Source organism: Thalassophryne amazonica, chromosome 18 (genome assembly GCF_902500255.1).
Source record: "Thalassophryne amazonica chromosome 18, fThaAma1.1, whole genome shotgun sequence".
Classification (NCBI taxonomy): Eukaryota; Metazoa; Chordata; class Actinopteri; order Batrachoidiformes; family Batrachoididae; genus Thalassophryne; species Thalassophryne amazonica.
The window spans coordinates 38,544,562-38,570,756 of record NC_047120.1 but is presented as its reverse complement, the minus strand read 5'-3'; the positions used below and the strand labels follow the sequence as shown (position 1 = coordinate 38,570,756).

The 26,195-nt window shown below is 40.6% G+C and overlaps 1 long non-coding RNA gene across 1 annotated transcript; it reads right to left on the bottom strand.

Annotated features, from left to right (window-relative positions):
* Window positions 1-1,336: 1,336 nt before the first annotated feature.
* On the bottom strand, window positions 1,337-24,341 carry LOC117531015. Its single transcript, XR_004566500.1, has 3 exons — window positions 24,310-24,341; window positions 13,385-13,390; window positions 1,337-1,509 (listed from the first exon to the last, which is right to left on the bottom strand). It is a non-coding gene; the product is annotated as an uncharacterized LOC117531015 (long non-coding RNA).
* Between the last annotated feature and the right edge of the window lie 1,854 nt (window positions 24,342-26,195).

The following is a 26,195-nucleotide window of genomic DNA, read 5'->3' as shown; positions in this document are numbered from 1 at the left end:
GATAACAGTGTAAAAAAACACTTGGCTTGAAGAACATGTCAACAGCTTTTCTGAGAACAACTTAAACATGAGAAGAGTCATTGAATTATTCATGAGCTGGACGGAATACCGAAAGTTGAGACCCACTGGCACAGAGATGTGCGGGCCATTTAGCGTGCAGGCAGTGGATTAGGAACACAATCGACATCTGGCACAGGCAGCTCCAAAGCTGCACGAATGCTAAATATTGTGAAATCCCGAAGAGTGCCCTCTTGTGCTGCACAAATTGCAAACTTTTGTCACTCTGGAACTTTCAAACAGTCAGTGATATAGAAACAGTGCCAGCACAATCAGAATGGATTGAACAGGCAACACACACTAAAAGGTTCAGACACTTTACTGAAGCACCCGTGTTTCAGTATTCAAGGCAAGTTAAGGTCAGGCAATGAACAAACATCAGAGAATTTAAAAATTAGAAAAAAGAACTACCAATGGGGGCTCAGAGAAAACAACATGTTTGACATTAATCCACGCAAATCATTTACTGTATTTGTGTTCTCTGGTACCAAAATATTCTGCGCCGTTGAGTTTGACCTTTCACAGTCATCCAAAGTTGAAATCATTTGACCTACAGAAAGGTGATATAGGACTTCATATTTGTGTTTATTTGGGAATATGTCACAGAGCGCCTTTTTTTTCTGCTTAAGCCCAAATAACAAATCAGGGTAAGTTTTGAAGCATCATAATAACTTCTCGATCCATCTTTGTCAAGCCTGAACAAACTTGGTATATGTAGTGGTTACGGCCATCATTGGCACAAGTTTTGAAATCAGGGTCAAGTTTTCAAACTGTTCAAATATTTCACCCCATTTTGCAAATTTTCGCCAGTGCGTGGTAACTTCTTGGTGGTCGCAGTCTTAACAGCTTCAATCATGTTCGAACATGTATTCTGTCCTCCATCGGAGTAAATATTTGAAGCCAAAACAGCATTTGTTGCATTTGTTGCTGAGGGTGCAGCTCCTTCCTTTCGTTTTTGGGCAGCTTGCCATGTCTGCAGTTTATAAGCCAGCCAGTTGCCAGGTCTGCGCATTATAAAGCAGCCTGTTGGCACACAAGACAGATTAAGATGTTTCATCCCCATTTTTTTTCCCTTTTTTGCATCGTGGGCGATCTTAGTATATAATATTAGCCTTTATTAAAAAGCTGTCTGTAGACCACTGGTGGTCCATGAGCAACCCCTAGTGATCCCTTAGTATATTGGTAAAATATCACATTTTAAATTAATTTCATATTCTAACTCAAAAGTGTTTCGCAAATGGTTTAAAAATGACTCCAAAGTCTAATAGATAGTAAAATAGTATTGTATTATACAGGTGAGCCCCATTAACTTGCACATGCGTAAATCGGGATTCGGCTTTACTCGTGGTCAAGTTGTGGACCCCAGGAATTTAGATTATTGTATAAAATTCAATTTTGATTTGACTGTTTTTGGGAGGGATCGTCAGTGTGGGCAATTCTGGACAATGATTCCTTCTTCTGAACCAGCAGTAAGGATTCAAAGAGTCACATCCAAAAACATTGAATCATCAGGAATATTCTGCACTGTCAAAATGCTCATCACTGACATGCAGTAGCTGGAGGAGGAAAAAAGATCCCGAACCCACTCCAGATGAAAAACGTTTATTAACATAATTAACAAGTGTAACTGTCTCTCTGCCTGCCGACTCTCCCCTCTGCGTGCTACAGTCACTTTTATACTAGCACATACCGCCCTCTGCTGGTGACAGCAATTCAGTACACCTTACCTCTTTCAGACACCACAGAATCACGTTTCAAATGGTCGAAACTATGGCAAGGTAAGCTGATTTTTAGATTTTTTTTTTTTTTTTTGGTTGAACTTATTAACTCGCAACTCGCGGTCCGATGTTGTGGACCTCAAGTTGCGTGAGTTGACAGGGCTCACCTGTAATGTTAAATTGCAAAATAACAACAAACCAAGAAGAATAAAATAAACAAAGATGGTGGAAAACACTCTGAAACAGCTGTATTTCTGTATAAATATAACATGGTTTGCATTTTTTCCTCATATATTTTGTAAACGTTTGCGAGAAATCAGCATTTCTAAATCTAAAAATGCTATTTTTGTAGCCAGATAACACATCTGAAGTGATTTGACAAAACATCTTATGTAGATGTTAGCATGCTAAATAGCGATACAAGAACATCACAGTGAAAGATGCTGGACTGAAACAAATTAAGCAAACTTTAGTTCTACTAACCAGACAAGAATGAAATAAAAACTCATAGTGGCAGTATTGGGTTTTTCCATTGTTTATAATCTATCATTAAACATTAAAGGCAAGTAACTGCGAGCTGGCCATACCCCAGAATGCCCATCACCCATCAAATGGCATGTGTTTATCACCCTCATTTGTAGCTAATGTGACTGTAGGGTTAAAGCGCTTGGCACAGGCGAGGTACAAGCTTTAGGGAGGGAGGTTTGGTGACGACAAACTTGAACATACAGTGCACTTCCCTCATTCCTCATTTAAACACAGCTGTCTGCAAAAACTCCCATTTCCTTAACGAAGGCTTTTCTATTTGAACACGAGCCAGTCCACTGCCAGAGACACCTAATGACGGGAGTGTGTCCGGAAGTGTCTGGAATTCCAGCTGCAGTCATAGAGTACAGTACCCAATTAAAAAGACAAAACTCCTCCTAACGTACCCGTTCATGAAGAGTTTTGCCCTCAGTTGAACCTCGTCTATCTATTCTCTCTGTCCATTACCGCTCCAAAACACGCTGTTAGCAGCTGCAAAATGTCCAAAAATGGAACTTATGTGATCCCGGTGCTTAAGATTATACAAGATTGTTTTCTTTCACTGTCTTCCTGTGAGATTTACCACATGTAATCTCCATTTTGCTCTCAAGGCTGAGAGGTGTGACCTCAGATGATTTTTGTTTTTACCCCACTCTCTGCTTTTGGTTGTTTTGAGCTTGAAAAGCAGCCAGTAAACACAATGTTTATGGGGAAAAACACATCCAGCAATGAGAACCACTGCAGGTCAGGAAATGTCTGAATGGTATAAAAAGAGCAATAAGGAGAAAACAACTCGTGTGGGAACTGTGAGAGAACACAGGACATCATCCCAGCTGTGAACACACACTTCATGGTAATGATGTCAACTCATTTACACTGAACTCTGTTTGTCTCAATTTGATTGGAAGAAAACTGAGTGTCAGAATGATTGGTACCACTGGATTTTAAGTATAGAATTTAAAATATATTCACAAATAAATGCAAATTAAACAATTTTGTATGATCAGACCATTTATTAAAATGTCCACAGTTATTGAACAGCAACAAAAATGCTGCTCGACAGTGAACTTATACTAGACATTAGAATTTCAAAGGTCAGCATTCTTGTTAAGGTACTATTTCACTTGGCAGTGACTCTTGTAAAGTAGCTGGAGGCACGAATTTGCAGCAAAATGTGAACGAGCAACAAATTACAACCCCAATTCCAATGAAGTTGGGACATTGTGTAAAATGTAAATAAAGTCAGAATACAATGATTTGCAAATCCTCTTCAACCTATATTCAGTTGAATACACCACAAACACAAGATATTTAATGATCAAACTGATAAACTTTATTATTTTTGTGCAAATATTTGCTCATTTTGAAATGGATGCCTGCAACACATTTCAAAAAAGCTTGGACAGTAGTATGTTTACCACTGTGTTACATCACCTTTCCTTCTAACAACACTCAATAAGCGTTTGGAAACTGAGGACACTAATTGCTGAAGCTTTGTAGATGGAATTCTTTCCCATTCTTGCTTGATGTACGACTTTAGTTCCACAGTCTGGAGTCTCTGTTGTCGTATTTTGCACTTCATAATGCGCCACACATTTTCAAAGGGTGACATGTCTGGTCTGCAGGCAGGCCAGTCTAGTACCCGCACTCTTTTACTACGAAGCCACGCTGTTGTAACATGTGCAGAATGTGGTTTGGCTTTGTCTTGCTGAAATAAGCAGGGACGTCCCTGAAAAAGACGTTGCTTGAATGGCAGCATGTGTTCCTCCAAAACCTGGAGGTACCTTTCAGCATTGATGGTGCCATCACAGATGTGTAAGTTGCCCAGGCCATGGGTACTAACACACCTCCATACCATCACAGATGCTGGCTTTTGAACTTTGCGCTGGTAACTATCTGGATGGTCTTTTTCCTCTTTTGTCCGGCGGACACAACGTCCATGATTTCCAAAAACTATTTGAAATGTGGACTCATCAGACCACAGCACACTTTTCCATTTTGCGTCTGTCCATTTCAAATGAGCTCAGGCCCAGAGAAGGCGGCAGCATTTCTGGATGTTGTTCTGATGTTGTTGATGTATGGCTTTCCCTTTGCATGGTAGAGTTTTAACTTGCACTTGTAGATGTAGCGACAAACTGTGTTAACTGACAATGGTTTTCTAAGTGTTCCTGAGTCCACGCTGTAAGATCCTTTACACAATGATGTCAGTTTTTAATGCAGTGCCGCCTGAGGGATTGAAGGACACAGGCATTAAACATTGGTTTGCGGCCTTGCCGCTTACGTGTAGAAAGTTCTCCAGATTCTCTGAATCTTCTCATTATATTATGGCCTTTAGATGATGGAATCCCTGAATTCCTTGCAATTGAATGTTAAGAAACATTGTTCTTAAACTGTTTGACCATTTTTTCACACAGTTGTTCACAAAGTGGTGATCCTCACCCTATCTTTGCTTGTGAACCACTGAGACTTTTGGGGATGCTCCGTTTATACCCAATCATGACACTCACCTGTTTCCAATTGGGTGTTCTTTGAGCATTCATCAACTTTCCCAGTCGTTTGTTGCCCCGTCCCAACTTTTTTGAAACATGTTGCAGACATCCATTTCAAAATTAGCAAATATTTGCACAAAAACAACAAAGTCTATCAGTTTGAACATTAAATATCTTGTCTTTGTGGTGTATTCAATGGAATATAGGTTGAAGAGGATTTGCAAATCATTGTATTCTGTTTTTATTTACATTTTACACAATATCCCAACTTCATTGGAATTGGGGTTGTATCACTGAAATGACCCCTTTGCGAACAAAGTGGTCAGGATGACTGTGTTGCTATTTTACTGCTATAATGCACTGTTATTATGTGAAAAGAGGCTGTGGAAATACCCCAGACTGTCGGCACAGAAAAAGGACTGTAAATAATAATAAAATGAATTTAATACGTAATACATTCACTCACTCACACACACACATCTCCAACTGGTTATCCAAGATCGGGTCACAGGGGGGCTGGAGCCTATCCCAGCAGTCATAGAGCATAAAGCGGGGTCCACCCTGGACAGGACGTCAGTCTGTCACAGGGACACATATAGACAAACAAACACATTCACACCCACACCTGCATGTTTTTGGATGTGGGAGGAAGCTGGAGCACCTGGAGAGAACCCATGCTAGCACCTGGTGAACATGCCAACTCCACACAGAAAGGTGACAGGTGGGAATCAATACCATGACTTTTTCGCTGTGAGGCAACAGTGCTAACCACTAATCCACCGTGCTGCCCATAATAATAATAATAATAAGTAGTTTGTGTGGTGGCAATGCACTCACCGATGGCAGATACATCCAGCAGTAACACTCCATACTCCATCTCATCAGTAAATCCACTTTCCTTTCCTCCAGTGTTGAAGGAGCAGATACAGATGCCCTCTCACTTTTCTGGGATGACCAGTATGCACTCCGATCCGTGCTTGCACTGAGGGACTTCTCTGGATGATCACCTCTCCACACACAGGCTGGAATGATGACCTTTTTGTCTGCAAAACAATAAAGCATTGAACTTATTCCCATTGTGCACCTCAGTAAAAAAGAAATTAAAAACATAAGTCCAGATCGCACAGCAGAGGGGCTGCTGCCCTCGCTTGGCCACTTCCAGAACCGCTGTTCCTCTCCAATCATGTACAGTATTTTGGCGTGCTCCCAGGGCAGCTTGTGCATGATTCCCATTAGAAATGTCAGATCTTTTTTTTTCCTCCAGTCACTCACAATGTAATTTCATGCACCATCAACCCCTCACAAAGTTCTCACATGAGTCACATGCGTTATGAGTCACAGAGACTGCATTCAGAGGGCTTCATGATGCCCGCAATGGCTATGTGAGTATGTGTTGAGGACATTTGTTGCCTCGTCAACTATGAAATATTCAATATTAAGGCGCAATGTGTGCCATGCCCTGTGACTCCAATGAGGGGATAGTGACACCCAACAAACATCACACAAATTTTTGCATATTCCCTTGCAAATGAAGTTTGCAATCTGCCACAGCCCAGTGAAATAGTGCCCTTAATTTGTCAGTTTGTTCCCCTGTTCTTCCCACATCTTTTAGCCAGTTCCCACCAAAGTTGGGCAGTATGGTGGCTTTGTGGTTAGCGGTGAATTAGTGGTTAGCACTGTTGCCTTACAGCAAGAAGGCTATGGGTTTGATTCCCACCTCTGGCCTTTCTGTATGGACTTTGCATGTTCTCCAAGTGTTTGCATGGGTTTCCTCTGTGTGCTCTGGTTTCCTTGGCAGCCATGGAGGGTTTTTGTCTGTTTGTTTATTTGTTTGTTGTTTTGCTGTTGAACAGCACCAGCTTGCTGTTTTCCATATCAGCGTCTGAACATTCACAAAAAAAGTGGTCTACATACACTAAATGGCCACTAACCGGTACACCTTTCTAGTACCGGGTTGAACTACGTTTTAGCTACAGAACAGTCTTAATCCTCTGACTTCCCCATTCTGATGCTTGATTTGAACTTCAGCAAGTCATCTTCACCACCTCTAGATGCCTAAATGCACTGAGTTGCTGCCATGTAATTGGCTTATTAGCTATTTGTGTTAACAAGCAATTGGACAGATGTACCTAATAAACTGGCAAAGGAATGTAAATTGCACCAGGAGCTTGAAATTTGGAAAGCAGAACTATCAGTTTCCTATTTATCCTAATCTCAATGTGGTACCCTGGTTAGATCAGCAACACACCACTGTTTGTTTTTATTTCCAAGTACAGTATCCGAACATGGAATACAAGCTTCCATGATCTTTCAAAGTGATGACGCCAACACTGAGCTTGCTGAATGCCATCATAGAAACTACTGCCAAGAGATGCTCAATGTGCCCAGTGTGCATTCTTGTACATGAAATGAATGCCATGTTAGAAGAATAAAATAATCAATAGTATGAGTGTGTGAACACTATTATCAGCTGTTATTGGTGTTATCATACCGATTAACAGAGCTACATTCGAGTCTGGCCAAGAAAGTCGGAGATAATGAAATCATCGCCTTGTATTTCCACTCTGAAGGGGCGAAATTGGCCCATGGGAAATAGAAATCAAGCCGTTCTCATACATCTCCAGCTGAAATTGATAAAGTAAGCAGTGATGCGCCAGTGCGTAATTAGAAACACTTGACATGAGGAAAAGATCTGTCAAGTAGACTTGAACTGACGTTCTTCATCCTTAACAGCAGAGGTCAAAATACAACTCAACAAAATATGAATTTGGTTTCCTCGTTTATTCCCACGGGAGTCATTCACAGGCTACGAAAGGTCCTCAGGACATAATTTCCCATAGACATGAACACCACCCCCACTGGACACACACACACAAACACACACACACGCACACACACTGTGCCTTCATCTATCGAAGCTTGAGTCTGTATAATGAATTGAGGCCTGTGCCTGTGGCCATTATTCTGCACAGTCCCCACAGCCCCAAAATATGTATATGTTTTTGTGCCATTAAAATAGACAAGGTTTCAGTCGTCCAGCCACACAAGATTCATCATCAAGGGCCATATTTGTTTTTCTTGTTGGGGATCCCCATCATGTTATGAGGGATCAGTTGGGTCTACTGTATAGTTGAATACAATGTCATCTGCAAAACCAGCTGTAGACTCAAACCTAGCTATGTGTTGGTGATTTTTTTTTTTTTTTTCATTTTCATTGAAACATACCATACAAATCAATCATTGTCAATGCAATACTAATACTGGCTAATTGCTGCTAAAGCATACCAGTTTAACAAGATTCGAGCTTTTAGGATTATGCAGTACTTTTTGGAAGGTTAAAATGGAACATGGAATATATATATCACATATTACAAAAAAATAAATCTGTCCTATACTCATGAACCAACCCTCGTGAGATACACACACACACACACACAAAAAAAAAACAGGTCTGATACATCACACACTTTTCCTATCAATTTTACTGCGCTGGAAACTGTGCCAATAAAATCAGGGCAATACAAATGTTAAAACAGGGCAATACAAAAAAAGACATAAAAATACCAGGCTTTGTATCTGCTTTTCATCCAATCAAGATCCCCATTTCTCAGCCCCACCAATGACACACCCCCATTTGTGTTACCCTGGTGACAAGTGCAGGATCTTGATACAGGATCCAGATCATTTCATTCAACCAAGATGTCTGACCAAGGTGAGAGAGTTTTAGCCTCCCTAGCAGGGAGAATTCTACAACTTGAGTATCATACTGAAGTTGTGAGACAACAAAAAGTTAGTGAAGAGGACACTCGTGACTTTATAGAGAGACATAAGAACATTCCATAATTTACATATCTAGCTCCATGATTTACCTGTGTTATTCGTTCTACATGATTCATGTGTATGATTTTTCTTTAACTATGTTGATGATTAGGGGAGGTGATGGTCTAGTGGTTAAGGTGTTGGGCTTGAGTCCAGAAGATCATGGGTTCAAATCCCCACCTGACTGGAAAATCACTAAGGGCCCTTGGGCAAGGCCTTTAATCCCCTATTGCTCCCGGTGTGTAGTGAGCACCTTGTATGGCAGCACCCTGACATCGGGGTGAATGTGAGGCATAATTGTAAAGCGCTTTGAGCGTCTGATGCAGATGGAAAAGCGCTATATAAATGCAGTCCATGATTATATAGATATAATATATATAGACCTACTGCGTTATGCTATTTATTATTATTATTATTATTATTATTATTACCAGTGTGCTAATAGAGTCCATGCATTGCACAAAATGTCCTACACTTGGTTTATGCTAGTTTAAAGATAAATGTTTTACCATGGTTCACTGCTCCACTGGAGTAAATTAGCAAAATGCTCGAGTATGTGGGTGGGGGTGGGGGGACTTGGCTACCCCTGCCATATTTAATATATAAATCATCAGTTTGCCAATATAATTTCAACTTGGTGCTATGCACAAAGAAGTTTAGGATTGTTTTATGGCAAAGCTACCCCACATTTACCCCACTACATGGAAGCTCACTTTGGGCCATAATGTTTGGACATTTTTCATTCTTGTGTGCAGCTGTGATGGGTTAATTATTTAATATATCAATTGTGAGTTTGGTGACAGAATTTCAACCTACAGTAGGTCGCACCTAGAGTGTTCATAGATTCCAGTCTTGGATAGATTCCAGGTTTACACTACCTCAACTTTGTTACATGGGAGTTGGAGTTGTTACTTGTATTCATATACATCCCAGCACCTCTAAAATGTCCCAAAGACCTCAACCTTCAACTCATCTAGTAACATGGAAAAAAATGTCTATTATATGTGCAATATTAGTTTGACATTTTCAAACTAAGCCCTGGCCAGTTTTCATAATGAGCAAAATTCTAAAAGCCATAAACTATCAGATGCCTGAAACCTGTTAAAGTAGCCAGCAGAAGACAGTAGGCCGCTCCAAGAAAAGAACATAAGATGCACACAAAAACTACTCAACCTGGCTCCCACATCCACTGCACAGCTGGTTTTCATTCAGAGGTCAAAACATGTTTTCCATTGTAGTCTAAATCAAATTAGTCCAACAGTATTTAAAGGCCCTTCAAAGTGTGCACTCATCTGAATCTGGGCAACAGATATGCATAACCACATGTAATGTTATTTAGAGATGCCTGTAAGGACCTTAATTCCTTACCTGCAAACCCAAACATCACAACTATGCACATACACATACCATAACAGTAAACAAACAAATCACAAAAAGAAAAGTGAAACCTCTGGACACTTGGGAATTTGATTTTAGATGTTACAGAAAGGTACTGGTAGTCTTTGGGGTGGGGGGAAAATTTGAATCACAGTAGTGCCTCCATGATTTTAACAAAAAAAATGAATACGAGGGCTGTCAATAAAGTATAGGTCCTTTTTATTTTTTTCAAAAACTATATGGATTTCATTCATATGCTTTTACGTCAGACATGCTTGAACCCTCGTGCGCATGCGTGAGTTTTTCCACGCCTGTCGGTGACGTCATTCGCCTGTGAGCACTCCTTGTGGGAGGAGTCGTCCAGCCCCTTGTCGGCAGTCCTTTGTCTGAGAAGTTGCTGAGAGACTGGCGCTTTGTTTGATCAAACTTTTTTCTAAACCTGTGAGACACATCGAAGTGGACACGGTTCGAAAAATTAAGCTGGTTTTCAGTGAAAATTTTAACGGCTGATGAGAGATTTTGAGGTGATACTGTCGCTTTAAGGACTTCCCACGGTGCAAGACGTCGTGCAGCGCTCCCAGGCGCTGTTGACAGCCTGTTTCAAGCTGAAAACCTCCACATTTCAGGCTCTGTTGATCCAGGACGTCGTGAGAGAACAGAGAAGTTTCAGAAGAAGTCGGTTTCAGCATTTTATCCGGATATTCCACTGTTAAAGGAGATTTTTTTAATGAAAGACGTGCGGGCGGATTGCAGCGTCGGGACGCAGCCGGCGCGAAGTTCCGCCACAGGAAAAACACCTCCGTTGGAAGCCTTAAGGACAAGTTTGTTACATGTTAAACAATTTCTCATATACTCACTCCACTGAAAGCCATCAAAAGCCGCCTGGATTTTACAAATGGTTATCAACACGGAGGTGTTTTTCGTGTGCCGCCGCACCGCGCCGGCTGCGTCCCAATGCGCGGACCCGTCCGCACGTCTTTCATTAAAAAAAATCTCCTTTAACAGTGGAATATCCAGATAAAATGCTGAAACCGACTTCTTCTGAAACTTCTCTGTTCTCTCACGACGTCCTGGATCAATAGAGCCTGAAATGTGGAGGTTTTCAGCTTGAAACAGGCTGACGACGGCGCCTGAGAGCACTGCGCGACGTCTCGCACCATGGGAAGTCCTTAAAGCGACAGTATCACCTCAAAATCTCTCATCAGCCGTTAAAATTTTCACTGAAAACCAGCTTAATTTTTCGAACCGTGTCCACTTAAATGTGTCTCACAGGTTTAGAAAAAATTTTGATCAAACAAAGCGCCAGTCTCTCAGCAACTTCTCAGACAAAGGAATTCCGACGAAGGGCTGGATGACTCCTCCCACAAGGAGTGTTCACAGGCGGATGACATCACCGACAGGCGTGGAAAAACTCACGCATGCGCACGAGGGTTCAAGCATGTCTGACGTAAAAACATATGAATGAAATCCATATAGTTTTTGAAAAAAATAAAAAGGACCTATACTTTATTGACAGCCCTTGTATATGGCAATAAAGATGTCAAAATGAATTTTACAAATATGTTTGTTGGCAATGTACGAGCTTTCTACCATGCAGCTCCCAGTGGGTGGCACTGCTGCACTGCATGGCACATACACTCAACAAAAATATAAACGCAACACTTTTGGTTTTGCTCCCATTTTGTATGAGATGAACTCAAAGATCTAAAGCTTTTTCCACATACACAATATCACCATTTCTCTCAAATATTGTTCACAAACCAGTCTAAATCTGTGATAGTGAGCACTTCTCCTTTGCTGAGATAATCCATCCCACCTCACAGGTGTGCCATACCAAGATGCTGATTAGACACCATGATTAGTGCACAGGTGTGCCTCAGACTGCCCACAATAAAAGGCCACTCTGAAAAGTGCAGTTTTATCACACAGCACAATGCCACAGATGTCGCAAGATTTGAGGGAGCGTGCAGTTGGCATGCTGACAGCAGGAATGTCAACCAGAGCTGTTGCTCGTGTATTGAATGTTCATTTCTCTACCATAAGCCGTCTCCAAAGGCGTTTCAGAGAATTTGGCAGTACATCCAACCAGCTTCACAACCGCAGACCACGTGTAACCACACCAGCCCAGGACCCCCACATCCAGCATGTTCACCTCCAAGATCGTCTGAGACCAGCCACTCGGACAGCTGCTGAAACAATCGGTTTGCATAACCAAAGAATTTCTGCACAAACTGTCAGAAACCGTCTCAGGGAAGCTCATCTGCATGCTCGTCGTCCTCATCGGGGTCTCGACCTGACTCCAGTTGGTCGTCGTAACCGACTTGAGTGGGCAAATGCTCACATTCACTGGCGTTTGGCACGTTGGAGAGGTGTTCTCTTCAGGGATGATGCGAAGGAGATGTGTTGCACTGCATGAGGCAAATGGTGGTCACACCAGATACTGACTGGTATCCCCTCCCAATAAAACAAAACTGCACCTTTCAGAGTGGCCTTTTATTGTGGGCAGTCTAAGGCACACCTGTGCACTAATCATGGTGTCTAATCAGCATCTTGGTATGGCACACCTGTGAGGTGGGAGGGATTATCTCAGCAAAGGAGAACTGCTCACTATCACAGATTTCGACTGGTTTGTGAACAATATTTGAGGGAAATGGTGATATTGTGTATGTGGAAAAGGTTTAGATCTTTGAGTTCATCTCATACAAAATGGGAGCAAAACCAAAAGTGTTGTGTTTATATTTTTGTTGAGTATATTTTAAATTAAAATCTTTTTAAAATATTACAATACATTTGTGACCCAAAGACTTTGGTAAATGTACTCCTAATACCAAAAATATTTTGTCCAAATGAATACAGATGTATTTTCCCAAACTATTTGAAGAACTTCTATAAGCATATTTAACATTTTTAGGTTTAGAGCAAAACTATATATTTTACACAGTGTTATAGACAAATTTTGTCTGACATTCAGAAAGCTAAGATAGTTCTGAACATTTTGCTACACAACACATAGGCATTAGACAATATGTCAGTACCTTGAAAAGAGGACAAGAGTATTGATGCATAGCAAGTCCCAAGTCAAGTCTTAAGTCATAATGACCACCAATTGTTTGCAAGCTAACTTGAGACTTGACTTGGGACTTTCAGATTGATGACTAGAGAATGACTTGACAGTGACTTCGTCCCACCTCTGGGATATACCCAACCAACTTCGGGATTAAGGACCTTGACAAAGGGATCTTAGTTGTTTTCCTGTGTGATGGGGACCAAACCAAACAGCCTCTGATCTCAAGTCGACGGCTTTAACCTTTAGACCATCACCTACCTCAAGCACAGATCTCTCTGTGTGGTGGCCAGTGGGGACGTAGGGTTTGTTTTGCACATGTACCCCAACAGCACTTCCTCCTCAACCTGCCCTGAGCTTCTTACACGTCTTGTTGATATGTCAAACCAGAAGAAAGTTTTTTCCCACCAGATGGATTTGCTGGCATCCTTTCCGATCTTCCTTCAACTTCAAGAATGTATCCACCCGTGAGACAGCCTGATGCATTGTTCTGTTCTTCCGGAGATGTTGGTGGTTGAATGTATCTTTGCTCCACAGGAGACCATCGCAGTTGATCTCAGTTCCTATAAAGTATCCTGGCATTCCGGAGCATGGAATGTCCATCTATTCCTCTTGACTTTGTGTAACTGCCCTCAAAGTACTAGATAATGACTATTCCACCTGGCACACTTGTTCTAAAAAGAAACGTAAGTTGAGAATGAAAAAATAAATCAGTGTGATTAGTTATGCTGAAGCAGATACAGTATATGTGTATGTTAAGATATTTCATATGGGTTTCTGTTGATTTTCCCTGACAGGAGAAGGTAACAGTCAGGTGTGGTTGATTTGAGACGGGAAGAGAAACCAAGATAACAGTATCTATTTTCTGTTGAAAGCTACAGGCGTTTGAGTGACTATAACACATGCATGCACGCTACACACCATCAGTGTTTTTGTCCTTCACAGAAAGGCCTGTTTAATATTCTTAAGTACTGGGGTAAACATTTGGCATAAGGAAGCACTTGATTCAGGCAGGATGATTCAAGTCAGACACCGGATGGGAAGGGGGACATGAAAGAGGCCCTTCATGAATCCAACTGGCCCCAGGGTTGAGTTTCAAACAACCATCCCTGTCATTCTGCACACACACACGCACACACACACACACACACACACACACTCAATACATGTATCCATTGCACCTCTTGTGCACCAACATGCACATTCACACCAACACGCACACTGCTAAAAACCACATAGTGTCTATCGTGTGGAGACATCTACCCAATAATGTTGGGCAGTTGCCATTTTATTGTCAAAATCACTGGAATTCAGCCTAATGAAAGCTTTAAGACTGTGTAAATGAAGTGATGAAGCTAAAGGTCTTTTGAAAGACAAAAACTAGCAGCAAGATCAGTCGCACAAAGTCCTGCATTACCATCCTCCGGACGATACCAGATCAAAGGTACTGAAGTTAATTTCACCTGTTCTGTACAACTTAATGATGACAAGTAAGGATAAAATTTTAAGGTTTGGTCAGCTGTATTTGAATGATTGATCAATGCGTATCTTTGCAGACTCTGCAGTGGCTTATCACGGGTATTCAAAGCTATGACTGGCATACTGCCTCTATAACTGTAGTGGAATCATAATAGGGTGTCAAAATCCACCCCCACTTCTGCGTCATGATATCTGGGTAATGGATCAAGTAGGGGATTGCCTGTTAGGGTGAAATGTGGTGGTGACCTTGTGTGCCCGATGGAAGCTACGGTAACGATGAAGGACCAACAGCAACCCTAAACATGAGACACACACAGCCCTGTTGAAGCAAGAAGTCCTCAACAGCAGATCAGGCGTAGGAGGTTATGGCTTGTAACCCAACGACTGTGAAAGTGAATGAAGGCTGCATCAGATCCCCTGAGCCTGATCATCTGGGATTTCCCAGGCATCGGACCAGGATAAAGTGACATGTTAAACCCATGCACAGACTTCTCTCGATCAACCCTTGATGTAGATTTTCCCTAGGTCCACTATCCCATCCAAGAATCAATCAAGAGACAATCTTCCTCGCCACCAAGGGGTACCACGACAAGTATCATTATCGTTAACATTCTCAAGGTACACATACTTGATAATTAGTGTCAACAGTGCTAACATACACATTAAATGATGGTAACGTAGAGAATTATTAGATGGTGCAATAGTACAATTAACTGCACACACACACACATCTTCAACTCCAATTAGGGGTCACAGGGTGTGTGTGTGTGGGGGGGGGGGGGGGGTGCTGGAGCCTATCCCATCAGTCATAGGGCGTGAAGCGGGGTACACCCTGGATAGGACGCAAGTCTGTTGCAGGGCCGCATATAGACAAACAAACACATTCCCACTAGGCATGTGGAGATTAATTGATATGAATCGGTATCTAGACACAAACATGCGTGATGTGAGTGCCTTGATTCATTCAGTGCGCATTGATTCATTTGACGGTTGAATCATGTTGCATTGCTTGCTGCCTGCTTGCATCAATTTTTTTCTGATGCATATTGAATGCATCGTGGATGGTTCGGGACACTGGAGTGCCCGTTGTTTTTGAGGGTGTTTATCGGGAAATGATCATTTCTCTGCATTGACTGCAGACTGCAGTGGGGCTACTTGAAGCTTGAAGCAACGAAGCAGCTCCTTTCCAGAGATCTAGGATCCACCATGTACAGATTTTTTTTATATATGTCCAGAGATCAAGGATCCAGTGACCAATTTCATATTTATTTACTTTAAGACTTAATAAAATGTTGTTGACATAGAAAACCTGTAAAGTCTACTTTTAGTACACAGAAAATTCACAAGAGGTATTGATAAGGGAATGAATAAAGAGTCGGATCGATAAGCAGAATCGGTAATGGCATTGATATAAATACAATTTTAATAATACCCATCATGAATCATATTGCACCAAATTACATCATATCGCACTGTGAGGAATTGAACTGCCATCAAATACATATCAAATCACATCGAATCGGGAACAAGGGTGAATCGTATCACATCGTATCGTCATGTATTGCTATACGTATGTATCCTATCGCTGGTAGTGCATCGAGGTGTATATCGAATCGTTGTCAGTGATGACACTCACATGCCTAATTCACACCCCAACACCCCTGCAGACAATCTAAAGTTTCCAATCCACCTAACCTGCATATCCTTGGGTGTGGGAGGAAGCCAGAGCACTCGGAGGGAACCCACGCAAACACTCGGAGAACATGCAAACTCCACACAGGTGGGAATCGATCCCATGACCTTCTTGCTGTGAGGCAATGGTGCAACCCACTAAGCCGCCATGCTGCCCCCAATTAACTGGACAGCAAGCCATATTATCTCACATATTTGTAATAAAATGCTAAGAAAGGAAAACATGGTCTAGTCCACAACAACTACTGGCCACTCACTGTTCATGGCCTTTGCTTGTGGTAACCCTGAATCTGGCACACTAGCAACCACTCAGAGCAACCATATCTATAATTAATCATAACTTTATGACTCAAAAGATCTTAAATGAATGCATTATAGAAAAAATACCCACAACTTCTCATGAACATGGATACTAGCTACAGCAACCAAAACTGTTTTGGTTCTAGGCTGTAAAAATGTTTATTGGATCCGGCTGAGGTCGTTCAGGCATCTGGTGAGGATGCCACTTGGATGTCTTATTAGGGTGTTTTTTTTCCAGGCACATCCAATTAATACAAACACAGACTCCCCAATTGCAGTCCATTTCACTTTGCGCTTCACCTCTTGGCTGTCTTTTGAGTCATTGGTATAGTTGATAAACTGCAATATTTCTGTCTCTGCATGTTTGTCAATTCTTTGTTGTGCTTTTGTTTTATGAGGTGAAAAATTCTGCCTAAAAGATTTTTTTTTTTTTCAAAAACAAGCAAGATGTCGAAGCGAAACTGGTACAAGAATTGGCAACACAATCTCATTTGAGGGCAGGTGCTAAAGGGGTATGAAGCATATGATGCAATTTCTCTTCTTCCAAGGACAAAAAACAGCATTTTGGACAAATTACATACAAACAAAGGGAAAATGCAAGAAAAAGCGGCGCTACGTTGGGAAAGTGGACATGTGTTGTGTATTGTTTATGATCCAGAGCACAAACATGTCTAGGCAGTTTTGCAGGCGACAGAGTGGAGCTACTCTGGTTAGCTGTGTAGGCTAACACTTACTGACACAACGTCTCCCATCTCCCTCATCTTACCTTCTCCACTGGGAACCTAAAAAAAATACTTTTCTCAACTGCTTCAGTGATTGCAGCCGAAAACAAAACCAAAGTACACCATTTTTCCGTGTGAAATTATGCTGTGTAGATATTGCACAACGTGAGCAGCTGTCCTCATAAGTGGTCAAATCCTGTTATTACGCAGGGTTCAAACGAGACTACGTTGCCCTATAATCCTTGAAGCTGGACTCTGTGATGGTATCAGAGAAGAGAACACTGGACAAACTGCTGGACATTATGGACGATGCCAATCACCCTCTGCACACCGTCATCAGCAACCAGAAGAGCCTCTTCAGCCACAGACTGCTCCTTCCCAAGTACAGGACCAACAGACTGAAAAACTCCTTTGTCCCTCAGGCCATCAGACTGTACAACTGCTCACTCAGGGGGAGGAGTAACAGGAAGACAAAAGACAGGAAGGAGAGGAACAGCAGTAGCCAGTAAACCAGTATTGATCAGTATGTCTGGTATTTATATTGTATATTTATATTGCAAACTTTTTCTTTTTTACTTTCACTTTGATACTCTGTGTGCTTCTTACCCTGCACAAATAGAATGATTACCATCCCGCTTAGCTTACAAATGATTCGTCCAGGCTTGATGCTATTTTAAGGCAGTACCTCCTTTGGCTGAGTACAGGTGTAACTTCATGAAATCAAAGAAAAAAAGTCTGACAAGGTAGATCATTTTCATATGCGATAAACATGTTAGTCTGATGGGTAAGGAAAAAAATTGTGCACTTTTTGAACAGTTCACCAAAATTTGGTTTGTAATAGACTTTTAGGTGCTGTTTTCGATAAAATGATTACTGAAAAATGTGATCCAGGCACTAACATACCCCCAAAAATGAAATGTTCCAAGATGGCCGCCCAGAATTCATGCATTTTCCAAATAATGTCTCAAGTCATTTACTATATTGGAAAGTATGTCTTTATAGGTACGTTTTCTAATAAGAATGTTTTAGAAACTATTAACAAAAAGTCTTGGAAAAAGCATTTTTCCAGATGGCCACCATAAAAAAGATTTAATGAAGCAGTGCATTGAAACCAGATATTTTTTGCCATATTTAGAAACCAGTAGAGAATTGACTTTCTGGCAAAAGATCTATTTATTTGATAAAAGGTTGTCACAGTTTCCAGCTAGTTTGCATGTGTTGGTTTAGTCATAAGAATCTCTAACATCTCAACCTATTAGCCAGTCTTTTGTTGGCAGTGTGAGAAGAACCTATTTGTAAAGTGAACATCAGTTTCAAATCAAGAGCATTCCTTTCTAGATTACAAGCTTTCTACTATTAAGTATAAATGTTCAAAGAATGGTGATAGAATAACAACTTGACAGGTTGCTTTATCACTGACTATGCAGGCTTGCTAAATATTGTTTGCCTTATTGAAACAACCACACCAAAAGCAATATTTTGACACCAGGTTGACCAGCATATCTCAAGTAGCAACTAAGTTACACAATCGCCTCCTGATATGGCAGCCATCTTGAAAATGGTATATTTGGGTAATTTTAAAGTCCAAATTTGATGATTTGGCCCCTTTTATTTCAAAATGCATTCACAGAAATCCATTTGTGCAAATGATATATGACTTAAGCAGAAGTACTTAAAAGTGAAGAAGTTGAGGTGGCCATTTTGAAAATTAAATACATTTTCTTGTGTGGGGGGGTCTCAGAGTGCCCGGATCATGTGTGTTATAATTGTATTGGAAAGAGCACCTAAAAATCTCCCAGGATCTGTTTATAAAGTGCATGATTCTTCCCATATGTAGACCTAATCGATTAGACTATCTATACAAACTCTATATATAGCTGTACATATCTCTGATTCAAACACTTTCAGTCTCTTAGCATCACATGGAAACAGTTTGACCAAGAAGTATATTATACCAAGAGTAGACCTACATCCGTTGATAGCGTGAAATAATTATTTTGACATGTCCATTTACTGAGATTGTCTAAAACTTTGCGATACAAGGAGTCTGCAAAAGCGAAACAGTGCAGGTCCCAGGCTAATGTCAGCATGTTAAAATAGCTCCCACGTAGATTTGAATGGTGTTATTGATACAAAACTGGGATTTAATCATAAAACCCAGTGAAGCAAAACTGTGCTAAAATCTGCAGACAGATTTTAAAAGTCAGAGGAATATAGTAATCCCAGTGCAAAATAAATGGAGCTTTACAAAAATGTAGCATCCCGCTAAAACCACGACTGGGTCTTTGAGTATACTCAATTGGAAAATTGCAGTAGGGAGTTTTTTATAAGTTGGCCAAGTATTGTCTACCTTGTTTGTTTCATTTACTCAAACAGAAGGAGCATAATTTGGAGAACTTGTAACTGACATTCTGATTTGTCCATGAACTAAAAGCAAAGGCGGAACTGACAAGATGAATGATGGCGCTTTTCCCTTTAGGTGAATCATTAAGCTAGGTTTGTGCAAACATGATGTCTAAATGGAATGTAAAAGCAACATGAAAATGTTCAAAGTGACAAATCTCATCCTTTTCTGCTATACTTCGGCATCACAACACCCGCTGTATACCTCTGTCTGTTTGCTTGGCCAGAGGCATTGTTTTACAGTCACTGAAAAAACTTTTCATCCTGGTGTGCACACTGTGGTACGACTTGGCCATTTATTATAGCAGGGGAAGAACATTTAGGAGAGCGTGAGAGTGCAAAACAAAACCACAACTCAGCCACCTGTTTCCCAACAGACAGCTTTTTTGCTTCTTCTTCTTTTTCTCAGTGACACATAGCGCACTGTTAATTCTCCGCGACGTAAACGTTTTTTGGATTACGGGATAAATACGCAAAACAAAATGAATTATGCATGTCTCTCTCATGTCCACCTTCTTTCTCCTCATTATGTGGAGGCGTCTGAGTGGTAATTAAATTCACGCACTGATAGGATTCCCTGGTTTTCTGCCATCGTGCTTTTCTTACGCACTTTGGTCATTTTGGCACTTTCCAAAAGAGGGGTGGACGGTCGCAAACAGAAGGGAGCTGCAACAATGGGGCCAGCTCTGGGAAGAAGAAAAAGCTGCTTAGTCTTTATTCTTTTCTTACTTTGTGTTTCTTTGTCGAGTTTTTTAACAATATGAATACATTCATGTGTGTGCATATTATGTCCTCAGTGCCAAAGCACCTCATGTTACAAAAAAAGAGAAATTTCTGAGATTCCTCAAGTGCAGTCTCAAACATTTACTCATACCAGTGCAGTGTCCGTAGGAAGTTTTTATTCCCAATGAAAACTGAGAGCATAAGGAGATTCTCATGGATGGTCGCATGAGGCTGTGTTTGAAGGTGGGATGTACAAAGAGGTGTACTTATATTATTTTATTATTTGAATATAGTATTTCATATTGTTTTTAAAAATCTGTTTTATTATCAATTATATGAAAATAAAAGGATTCCGATGAAACAGGCTATTGGAAGAGACTCAGACAAAATTAAACAGAACATTTAGAATGTTTGAAACAGCAAATCAGTATCCTATACCTCCTGAACACAGTTTGTTTAAACTTGGACCCACAGCAAATCTTTTTATTCAGCTTATGTACTTAAAGTGTAGGTGACACCAAAAAATGTGCACAAATAATTACTGAAAATGATGAAATACTGATATTTTTAAAATCCTGAACAATAAAAGTTGATAAGTACACAGGTGAAGGATAAACAACAGTTGTCTTAAGCCTGTGCTCTATTTCAGCCCTCAGCCGCGGCCATATTGTTTTTTTTTTCTGATTGTTTGTTTTTCTAGTGTCCAGTCTAAACGTGTGTCTGAATAAGTTATGGAGGACACAGCCTTATGGTTTTGAACCTTATTTAGATGACAATGAGGGAGAAGAAACCTTGGAGGAAAACCTTCAGTCTGACAACAGTGATGATATTAGCAGAGTTCAGAACACAGAATGGTGATTATAAAATAAATAAATAAATTCTGCAGGCGATTTCGGCATGCAGGTGATTACTTTTTTGCCAGCTCGTTGAATACAGTTAATGTACTGTACATTAGTAGCATACGGAGCCCTGGAAGTGTCATCGCAAAATGTTTTGCATGTGGAGAGAACGTGCGCACATTTTACTACATTGTGCACTCATTTTATAATATTGTGTGCTCATTTTAATTATATTGTGCGCACATTTTAATTATATTGTGCGCACATTTTAATCATATCAGTGGTTGGCACAGCTCAGCTAATCCAATAACAGATAATTATCGAAGCTAATGTTTTTGCTAGTGGATTAGCATTTCAGATAAGTTTTAAAACCATCATCAGTCCAATTATCTTCCATAAATTTAGTATCCGATAACTTTCAGTTCGATAATATTTTTTTTCCTGAGTGAGCAAATTTTAATGGTCAAAAACATTTGTAAACCCTAAAATCAAACATTATTCCAACTGTTGTGTGTTTGTGGCAGACTGGCTGCCTGTCGCTTGCTGACATCATCATTAAGCGCAAAAGGTGATTGGCCGGTCGACGCAGGGAGCATTGTGGGTAGTGTACTTCAGGTTCACTTTGGAAGTTACAGTGAGTGAGTCCGCTCAACACAAAAACAAAACGGACTAATTTTAACATTATTTTATTTTATTTATTTGTGGCTGTAATTTAATCGCTAAGACTCGGTGGGGGAGAGGAGCAGCTGTGTGTACAGAGGGACTTTTCTTCACGTTTAGACACTGTTTTTGATTTTTTTTTTAAAAAAGGATGCTTTATGTGGATTATTTATTCAGATGAATCCCGCTGAAACTAACAGGTAAGAATTTATATTTACTACATGTCTTTTACTCTGCCAATCAATGCATTAATGGATGTATTTTGGTTGTTTAAGCTGCAGGGTTCAAAGCGTGTGAAAAAAGCAGCAGCTTTTTAGTTCATAAATGACGGTGTATCTAATACTGAGATAAACTGTGACTTCTAATACTGTGTTTTACTACTTTTGAAAGATGATGACAGTGTTTGAGGTTGTATTTTTTTATTCATTTTTCGTGCGTTCTTATGTGTCTGTGATCCTTGAATTTACCCAGCAGTGAAAAGTGAAATTGAAACTGGTTTATCAGAAGCTGACAGTGTAATCTAATGTGGACGCGTCCGAATCAATACTAAAAGTTATCGGATATCTGTAATAAAGATAAATTTTTTTAGCAGTTTATCTGTTTAGCATCATAAAAGATAACTTTTCAGTTATCGGATTAATGGTTATCGATGCTAACTTTTTGGTTAGCTGTGCCCACCACTGTTGTGCGGCCGTTTTACTATATTGTGCGCACGTTTTATTATATTCTGCGCTCATTTTATTTTATATAACAGCTGGGATTAATTCATCCCATTTGTGTTGCATTGCATTCAGAGTGTGGCTTGGTTCCATTTAGAGTGCAAATTTGGTTCCATACATTTGGTACCATTGCACTCTCATGTGCATGCGTGCACACACATGCAAGCGCACGTCCTCATGCACGCGAGCACATGTGATCACACACGCACATGTGTGTGCGCATACTCGTGCACACGCACGCATGCTCGTGCACGGCGCGCGCACACATGCTCACGCACAAGTACGTGCACGCCCACACATGCTCGTGCACAAACATGCACACGCACCCACACATGTGCATACACACGCACACACAAAACCAATCCACTGTGCTGCCTGGAGGTTGTTAGCAGGAAGAAAGAACAAAAGCTGGACTCATTTCTGACCTGATTTTTTTTTCACCGCACTGAGGACATACACAGTCTTATCTTTGTTGTTCATGCACGCACAAGCGCCGACCAGGTTGCGTGTGTACGCTTGCGCGCGACGGACACGACTCTCCTGTGACATAATTTGAGCTAACTGACACTGCTAATTCTTGTAAGATACACACACACACACACACACACACAAAACAAATCCACTGTGCTGTCTGTTAGCAGGAAGAGAAAGAAAACCTGGACTTTTTTTTTTCGCTGCACTGAGGAGGTACACAGCTCGACCAAGCCGGTTGCGTGTGCACGGGACAGCGACATGATGACTTGATTGAGTTAACTGACGCTGCTACACAGACACACAAAATCCACTCCGCTGTAAGCTGTCTGGATGCAGGAAGAGCTGCTAACATGAAACGCTGATGTGATTTTTGGCTGGACTGAGGAACTACACAAAGTTTTTTTTTTTTATGGAAGTCCGAAGTCAGTGCACAGCATCACTGAACTACATGTCACAGTGGAACACCAACATGTAAGTCCCTTTTCTGTTGTTTATAAATTAATAAAATATCAAATGACAATGATCCATTTAGCTGTTATATAAAACAAATTAATGTTTTTACATTCTTTCAATGGTACGAATATTTAATTCGGGCATGTTCCAGCTTTCACCTCATGAAATATTCATACTATTGAACTCATAAACATTCATTATTTGTATAATATTGTGTACACGTTTTATTATATTGTGTGTACATTTTACTATATTGTGCACGCGTTTTATTATATTGTGTGTACATTTTACCATATTGTGCACACGTTTTATTATATTGTATGCACATTATTAAATATTAAAACCATTCACACAATGAGTAAATATGTAGTCTTACCTGTCTGTTTCAGTGAGATCATTGTCTGAAAATAATTTAATTCATTGTCCTGTCTGAAAAAAAGTCCATGATGGTTCAAGTCCCTGCTGTACTGATCCGTGATCGTCACAGTCAACTACAGGTGTAATCTGTTTATTGCGACTGCAGCTGATGGATCGAGTCTCTCCTGTTTGCGCTGCAAGTTAAAAGACTGTGGAGAAGCCGCAGACACCTTGCGAGTGCACTTGTCAATAAAAGTGCTCCACCTGCCAATCAACAGGATTCTGTCAGTGAAAATTAAACGTTCTGACACGTATAAAACATGCATCACTGACCAGAACCACTTGTGGAAACGGGGCTGTCAGTAGCCTGCAAAAATCCATAAATTAATCCATAACTTAATGGGACCTATTAAGATAATGGTTCTGGCGGTGATGACACTTCCTGCTTCTTCTCCAGTGTCGGGAGTCGCTGGGAAGTTCCTGGTTTTTTAGTGGCGCACAGTTCAAAATCTGAATATTTATCTCTTCAGTAACTGAGCACCAGGAAAGGATACAAACTGTTTGTTTAATTTTAGTCTTAAATACTCAAAAAAAAAAAAATTACATATCGTGTCACCTACACTTATTGAAATGTTGTACAAACTGTGGGAAAATACAAAATTTTATTCAGCTTATGTACTTACTGAAACATTGTACAAATAGTGGGAAATTTGTTGCTGTTATCAAAAAACAGATTTTATCTGTCTCCTCAGTGTGTCAAGTTACACTCAGTCGTAAGGAACACTGACAACATGCCTTCCACAATACAAGTATTTGCTGGTATGGCATTAAACATTTGATTGTGAAACGGTGTGAGCAACATGAACTATGAACTGATGTTCTTTAACTTTTCTACCAGTAACATCAGTGAGACACGCCATTTGGAAGTAGGAATGTTACAATGTTAATCAAAATAAAGGTTTCAAAATAAAGGCTTTGAAAATTAATCCCCCAAATTTTCATAATAAAGGATGGACATCATCGTGCCATGTGCAAGCCATATCCAAAAGCTCAAGTCGATGTGACATGCGGTCAGAGAGGTATGCGAGCCACATACCCACGCAGACGTTTCGTGATTTATAGATAGATTAAGATATGTGACAAACCAGTAAAGAAACAGACATGATGGGAAACACGACTCTCTTGGCTTCAAAGTATTCAAAAACTACTAAGGTGATCAACGAAACACATGATGAGCCAAGCTTGGAAGAGACCATTAATATTTTTAAATGAATGCAGATAGAATCACAAATGTGGAAATCCTATTTTGCATGATTTGTAAGGTTACTTTGCTGCTTATCTTAATTCAACCTTTCCAACTCATCACTTTTGACTCCAAACTATTTTTTTAACCGAATGTCAGTACGTGATTGTTAGCCCCTTTCTGTCATTTAGTGATGCACAGGGAAACACTAACCCTAACCAGAACTAGAACCTTAATCACGACCACAGCCATAATCCAAACATGCATGAATGACTGTCCTTGTGCCTCACTAAATTATGCAAAGGGGGTTACCTAACTTGGCACACATTGACACAAAGGGGCACTGATCAAGTGTAAATATGTAGCAAGTTGGGAGTAAGAATACATAGAAATGTCATGTTAGGTCAAGTCTGGGAGCATATGATGTGTGTTCCCTCATTCACCACACAAGCACCTTGGGTCCTGGATGGCACCACCCAGGTAGACAACCTGATCAGTTCACACTTCTCGAAAGTAACTATTATCTGCCACAGCCAGCTGAAAAGAAGATGGCCCCTTGGCCTTTTTCAGCCTCGGGGGGTCAACAACAATGACCTACCTGCTGGATCATGATAAAGATTCATAACCATTCATTTCCATCCATTTGGCACCTTTAGTCACTGATTAGTGTCTGTTTCACAAACATATAGTAAGACAGGAAGCACTGGACCCTAATGACTTGGACCTACCTTCTTCTAGAAAGACCTCAGGATTGCCAGGTACCTCTCTCAAGTGGACCTCATGACCTAAAACAGCTCTTCCCTGGCATCTTTTGATATCAAGGCCAAAGACCCAGAGACATGAATGTCACTGCTGAGATACAAGACCTGATTGACATGTTTTGAGCCTGACCCAGAAAAAATAGGGCATGGTTCTCCATATTTTGCATTCTGAGAAACCAATATTTCTTGAGAATGTGTGAAGTTTTAACTCGCTGGTTATAATCTTGAGAAATGTGGTTTTGGCTTGGAGACCAGGAGGATCCTTGGTTCAAACCCCCTGTCTGGCTAGAGAAATCACTAAGTTCCCTTGAGCAAGGTCCT